Source organism: Vigna radiata, chromosome 8, assembly GCF_000741045.1.
Source record: "Vigna radiata var. radiata cultivar VC1973A chromosome 8, Vradiata_ver6, whole genome shotgun sequence".
Classification (NCBI taxonomy): Eukaryota; Viridiplantae; Streptophyta; class Magnoliopsida; order Fabales; family Fabaceae; genus Vigna; species Vigna radiata.
In genome coordinates this window covers 12223855-12231129 of record NC_028358.1, presented here as the reverse complement: position 1 = coordinate 12231129, position 7275 = coordinate 12223855, and the positions used below count along the sequence as shown (strand labels likewise).

The following is a 7275-nucleotide window of genomic DNA, read 5'->3' as shown; positions in this document are numbered from 1 at the left end:
CCTAACTCATAAGAACTCCATGGTTAAGCGTGCTTAGCCTAGAGTAATTATGGGATGGGTGACCTTCTGGGAAGTTTTCTCAGAATGTGTGTGAGTGAGGACAAAGCACACTAGAAAGCCTCGTGTTGATGTGTGGGGGCAGTCAGCAGTCCCTATAAGTTGCCGGGGCGTTACAAAAGGAAGCATTTCGTGCCAATCCTTGTAGGTGACCACCATCTTCTGCACAATTTTCTTGATGTTCTTGTTAGCAGCCTCTACTGCCCCATTCATTTTTGGACGATAAGGAGAGGAATTATGGTGGTGAATTTTGAATTCCTCACATAACTCCGCCATCATCTGATTGTTCAGGTTGGTAGCGTTATCAGTGATGATCTTGTTAGGTAGCCCATACCTACAGATCAGCTCCTTCTTTATGAATCTAGTCACAACCTTTCTAGTCATGTTGGCATACGAAGCAGCCTCAACCCACTTGGTGAAGTAATCGATTGCGACTAGTATGAAGCGATGCCCATTTGACGCTTTTGGCTCTATAGCTCCGATGACATCTATTCCCCACATCAAAAATGGCCATGGTGCAGACAACACGTTCAGAGCAGTGGGTGGCACATTGATATTATCTGCTTATATCTGACATTTCTCACACTTTCTCACGTGTATGCAACAATCGTTTTCCATGGTCAACCAGAAGTAACCAGCTCTTAAGATCTTCCTAGCCATCGAATGTCCATTCATGTGTGTACCAAATGTACGTTCGTGCACTTCTTTCAATATCAACTCGGCTTCCTTTGCATCCACACATCTGAGGAGAACCATGTCATGGTTTCTCTTGTATAAAACATCCCCACTTAAGATAAAACTGCCAGCCAACCTTCTTAGTGCTCTTTTATCGTTTTCAGACGCATTCTTAGGGTATTCTCGGGTTTTAAGATAACGCTTGATATCGAAGTACCAAGGTTTACCGTCTAACTCCTCCTCGATGAAGTGGCAATATGTTGGCTCTGCATGGCTTTTCATTTTGATTCTTGGTAATTTTGCATCTTGATCAACCTCAAACATTGACGACAAGGTAGCCAGTGCATCTGCTAATTGATTATCTTCTCGCGGTATATGGTTAAATGTGATGGAATCGAAATACTCCATTAATCCCCTGATGTAAGCTTGGTAGGGAATTAATTTTGTATCCCTAGTTTCCCATTCTCCTTTCAATTGATGGATAACCAAAGCTGAATCTCCATACACATCCAGAATTTTTGCCTTAGACTCAATTGCTGCTCGAATACCCATGGCACAGGCTTCATATTCAGCGATGTTATTCGTGTAGCTAAAACACAGCCTTGCCGTCATTGGTATATACTGACGCTCTGGGGAGATAAGCACTGCCCCTATTCCATGTCCCATCACATTCAAAGCCCCGTCGAATAACATTGTCCAGGCTTTTTCGTTTCGGTCTTCTTTGTTCTCTTCGAATAAAGCCATGATATCCTCATCGGGAAATTCAGGTTGCATTGGTTGATAAACACAAAGGGGTTGATGAGCCAGATATTCTGCTAGTGCGCTACCCTTGACAGATTTCTGAGTGACATATACGATGTCATATTCTGACAATAGCATCTGCCATCGAGCTATCCTTCCAGTAAGAGCAGGCTTTTCAAAAATATACTTGATAGGATCCATCTTGGATATCAACCATGTGGAATGACTCAACATGTATTGCCTTAAGCGATGAGCGGCCCATGCCAATGCGCAGCAAGTCCGTTCTAACGATGAATATTGTTGTTCGCAGTCTGTGAATTTCTTGCTCAAGTAATATATAGCGTGCTCTCTTTTGCCATCTTCATCATGCTGACCCAATACACAACCCATTGACTTGTCCAATACAGTCAAATACAAAATGAGTGGTCTTCCCGGTTCTGGTGGACGTAATACAGGAGGGTCCTGTAAGTATTGTTTGACTCTCTCAAAAGCGGCCTGACAATCCTCATTCCAACCACAGCCTGATTCTTTCGTAACAACTTGAACAGTGGTTCACAAGTAGCAGTTAATTGGGAGATGAATCTAGCAATATAATTCAACCTACCCAAAAATCCTCGAACTTCCTTTTCCGTTTTAGGCGCAGGCATTTCCATTATCGCTCACACTTTGTCAGGATCCACCTCTATCCCCTTCTGGCTGACAATAAAGCCCAACAACTTCCCGGATTTCACTCCAAATGTACATTTGACAGGATTCAGCCTGAGCTTATACTTTCTCAATCTCTCGAATAATTTTCTCAAGTTGAGGACGTGTTCTTCTTCTGATTCGAACTTCGCAATCATGTCGTCCACATAAACTTCAATCTCCTTGTGCATCATATCATGAAAAAGTGCCACCATCGCCCTTTGATATGTTGCCCCAGCATTCTTGAGTCCAAAAGACATCACCTTATAGCAAAACGTGCCCCACAATGTAATAAAAGTCGTCTTTTCCATATCTTCTGGCGCCATCTTGATCTGGTTATACCCCGAGAAACCATCCATGAATGAAAACAGCGAATACTTGGCTGTATTATCAACTAGGGTGTCGATGTGTGGTAATGGGAAATTATCTTTTGGGCTTGCGCGATTCAAATCACGATAATCGACACATATCCGAACTTTACCATCCTTCTTAGGCACCGGTACAATGTTTGCTACCCATTCTGGTCATCTCGGCACAGCTAGAAACCCTGCATCGAATTGCTTCTGTACCTCCTCTTTGATCTTCAAGGACATTTCCGGTTTCATTCTTCTTAGCTTTTGCTTCACCGGTGGGCATTCTGGCTTGAGTGGGAGCTTGTGCTGCACAATAACTATATCGAGGCCTGGCATGTCATTGTAAGACCAAGCAAACACGTCCCTGAACTCCCTCAATAAGCCACGCAATTTTTCTTTCACTTCTGCCTTCATGGTTGTACCGATCTTCACCTCCTTTACCTCATCCCCATCCCCTAGATTGAGTACTTCAACATCTTCCTGGTGAGGTTTTATCTCCTTAGTCTCTTGTTCCACTAATCTCAACAGTTCAGGAGGGGGTTCCGGGTCATCATCACAATCATCTTCCGTATTATTGACAGGGCGCCCAAAATCAGGAATATCGACATAATTATTTTCAAAACACTAATTGTCATATCTGCATTATTTAAGTTGGCGAAAAAGAAATAAATAAACGAAACAACGATGAAGAATGCAAAATGATGATAAAACACAAACAAACACACTTTGATTATCGCGCTGAGCATAACAAACTAAAAGCGTCAACCCGTAAGTCATGAATCCTAAAGCCCCGGGTAAAGCTATAGGATTAATTAAAGTTATTACATCTCATTCAAATTAATCATCACGGGCAAATCCAGCATCTTCCAGTTGTCGAGTCGTGCATCTGGGAGCAGGCCCACACGAAACTGGAGCCTCCCGATCCATCTTCATCTCCCACTGCTGCTATGTGGCCAGCGTTAACCCAACCAGCACTGCGAAAGCTCTCCTTGAGGTTACAGATACGAATTTTTCCCACTTTGGGCTCCCGTCTTTCCACCTGAGCCAGACTGCGCTCTCTCCTTTCTTCTATCAGCCTTTTCCTATCCTCCTTGGTGGGCTTGTATCCCAGGCCATACCTCTTCTTGTTCTCGACGACCTCTAGAAGGAATGCTCGCCCCTGTCCATACTTGCCCAAACCTTTCCCATGCATATAACCTTCTTTCAGCATGACCTTGGCCATCATGATAGGAGCACGCGACAGATGCGGGTTGATCGCGAATGGCTCCACATAGGTGTTTCCCACGATCTCCAGAGATTGGAAAGCTGTCTCGAGAGCTTCCTCGGCTGCTTCAATATAACGGGTGGATGATGGTCCACTCACTAGGAAATCCTCCTCTCCTGCCACTATCTCCAGCTTATCTCCCATAACATACTTCAGCTTTTGGTGTAATGTAGAAGGCACAACTCCCGCAGAATGGATCCATGGGCGACCCAACAGACAACTGTAGCCCGGGAGGATGTCCATGACTTGGAATGTCACTTGAAAGACACATGGACCGACTTGGGCTGACAGTTCTACCTCTCCCATCACTTCCCTTTTACTTCCATCAAAGGCTCTCACAATCATAGAACTTGGCTTCATATGCATTCCATCACTGGGTAGCTTCTCCAAGGTTGCCTTTGGCATGACGTTCAAGGAGGATCCATTATCCACTAAGACACGTGCTATCACATGATCCAGGCATTTCACAGAGACATGAAGGGCCTTATTATGACCTCTCCCTTCAACAGGTATCTCTTCATCAGTGAAGGTGAGGTAATTATTAGCAACGATGTTGCCAACAATGCCCTCAAACTTGTTCAGAGAAATACCTTGCTCCACATGAGTCTCACTGAGTATCTTCATCAACAACTTTCGGTGGGAGGCAGAGTGCATGAGTAATTCTAGCAAGGAGATCCGGGCAGGCATGCGGTTCAACTGTTCCACCACTTTGTACTCACTCTGTTGTATGAACTTTAGGAATTCACCAGCCTCTTCTTCGGATATTTCCTTCTTCTCCTCTTTGTCGGGGGTCTCTTCAGCCTCCACGTTCTTCCCCTTCAAGAACTCCTTTGCTTTTGCAGCCATTGTTGTTTCCCTATCATTGGCTCTTTGTCTCGCCAATTCTGGTGGTGTAAAGATTCAACCACTTCTGGTCATTCCACCAATGCCTGATATGTTTTCCACAGTCGGATTTGCATCCTTTCCTTCATCTAATGCAGTTGCCCCAAACCTCCATGGGACGGCTTTCTCGTTCTTATAAGGGAAAGGAGTTGGCACTCGGATGACAACAGACGAATTTCCTTTAGTTACCAGTGCAGGGGTGGTTCTAGTGAAATGGATCACCAAAGGTTCAGGCAAAGTCACATAAGATTCTCCACCAGTTTGTGCAAATACTTCTTCCTCTCTGACCTTGCGGCACACTTGCATCAGATTTCTATCAAGTAAGTCTTGTAGAAAATTCTCGAATTCCATACATTCCTCAATAGAGTGCCCGGCCTCCGAATGGAGTGCGCACGCTATACCCAGATCATAATCGCCCTTCTCTAGGCCCTTCTTCAACAAAGCTTCAAAGATAAATCTCCTAGAACTTCTGATTTCGCCTACATCTCTTATCAGATCATGGTTTTCAACCTCGACGGCATTCGTCGAGGAACTCCTGTGCCCGGATAATGGATTAGTATTGACGCTGGGCTGGTCCTCTTGAAACTTTAACCAACTCGAGTCTATCAGAGCCTGAACTTTGTATTTGAGAGCCATACATCCTTCGGTCGAGTGACCAACGCATCCCGCATGATAACTACACCTGGCATTTGCGTCATAACCCCTAGGGTACGGCGGCTGTACAGGCTTCATCGGGCAAATGACGACCAAGCCCTTTTTGACTAGGTTAGGTAACAATTCAGTGTAGGTCATAGGAATTAGGGTGAACCTAACAAATTGATTTCCCCTCGGGTTGTTGTTTTGACCCACATTCAGATTTGGGCCCATGTTTGCGGCCGGTCTCAAAGCTTCGGTTGGGATACGCTGCGGTGGATAATACGCTTGTTGTTGTTGAGGCCTAGTTTGATGAGCAAACGAGGCGTTAGCAACATAAGGAGGTGGGTATAAGTATGGTCGATAATTAGGATTGGGAGCTCGTCCTCTCCACACAGGCATTACCGACGCTGCATGTACCTCCCCCTCTTTCTTCTTCCCCTGATTGAAGCTGGACTTTTTGTAGTTTGTAGCTGTAGGTGGGCCATATGCTATCTTCCCGTTTTTCAAACCGATTTCTATCCTCTCACCAATTACGATGGTGTCAGCAAAATTTACAGATACATTCCCAACCATATGCTCATAAAATGGCGGCTGGAGTGTGTTTACGAACATCGACACCATCTCCTTATCAAACAGCGGTGGCTCAACTTGCGCAGCCAACTCTCTCCACCGTTGAGCATACTCTTTGAAGGTTTCATTATCCTTCTTAGTCATATTCTGCAGCTGCAGCCGGTCCGGAGCAACATGAGTGTTGTATACATATTGTTTCACGAAGGCGTCAACTAGATCCGCCCAACAACGAATTCGAGATGGCTCTAGGTGGGTGTACCAGTTCAATGCTACCCCAGCCAAACTTTCCTGAAAAACGTGGATAAGTAGCGACTCATCATGAGCATACACAACCATCTTTCTGCAGTACATGGTCACATGGCTTTTAGGGCAAGTGTTACCCTTATACTTTTCAAACTCCGGCGCCTTGAACTTAGGCGGGATTCTCAAGCCCGGAACCAAACTCAATCTGGCCGCATCTCCAAACCCGTAACTTTCGACTCCCTCAACAGCTCTCAACCTCGCCTCCAGACTTTCTAGCCTACCCGTGGCTCCAACGAGGCTATTAAGTCCCCCAACCACCGTGGCATGCGGTGCAGCTCCGGCTGAAGAATCCTCCTTAGCAGCCATATGCGGTACTAGGGTCACCCGAATTCCATTAGTTGTGTTGTTCTCGTTCATTCCCGTACCCACCATGGGAGCCGACACTAAGACAGGTCCCTGAGTGCCGAATGGTGGTATATTGACAGTCGCGGGAAACGAGAATGAAGCGTGCTCAGCTTCCGAGTACTCTCCTACAGGAGGAGTGTAACCCGGAGGTAAACCATACAATGGCAAAGGGACTGACTGGCTCGCAGCGTTGAACATTGGGGGATAAGGGTGAGCATTCCCCTCAACATGCGCAGATGAAGACTCTCCAGTAGTCTTCATGGATTCAAGCGCCGCCAAGATCTGGCCGATCTGGTCCTTCAACTGGCCAACATCCGCTTTGAGAGACTCCTGTGACTCCTCCCAGCTTTCCATGGCTTTTGAATTTGCCCGGGTCCGGTAGGGATGTCGTGGAAATCTGGTCGTCGTTTTTTCTCACTCGTATTGTTTTATTATTTTAATTAATTAGATGAAAAAATGAAACATGCTAAAGAAAACATGATGCATGCTAGTCATAGGGGGAAATCACAGAATCACAATGACATAACTTGATGGAAATTAACACAAGCAGATGCTAAACAAACATCCCGCCTCTTTCATTTAAAGGAAAACAAGTTCATTACATTTCTTAAAGGAAACAAATCATAAAGATCTCTAAATGCATCAATTCCTAGCCCTAGTGATGAGGGATTTCATCTCGTCTATTAACCGTTTACAGTGATTAATAAAAAGCTCTATTTCTACTGGTGGGCTATAAAAGTGGGTACTCGCTTCAGCTTCCGACAC

General features: G+C 45.2%; 1 pseudogene; it reads right to left on the bottom strand.

The window, feature by feature from the left end:
* The window catches only part of LOC106770231, a 7872-nt pseudogene extending 1008 nt beyond the window's left edge, over positions 1-6864 (bottom strand).
* Positions 6865-7275: the final 411 nt, after the last annotated feature.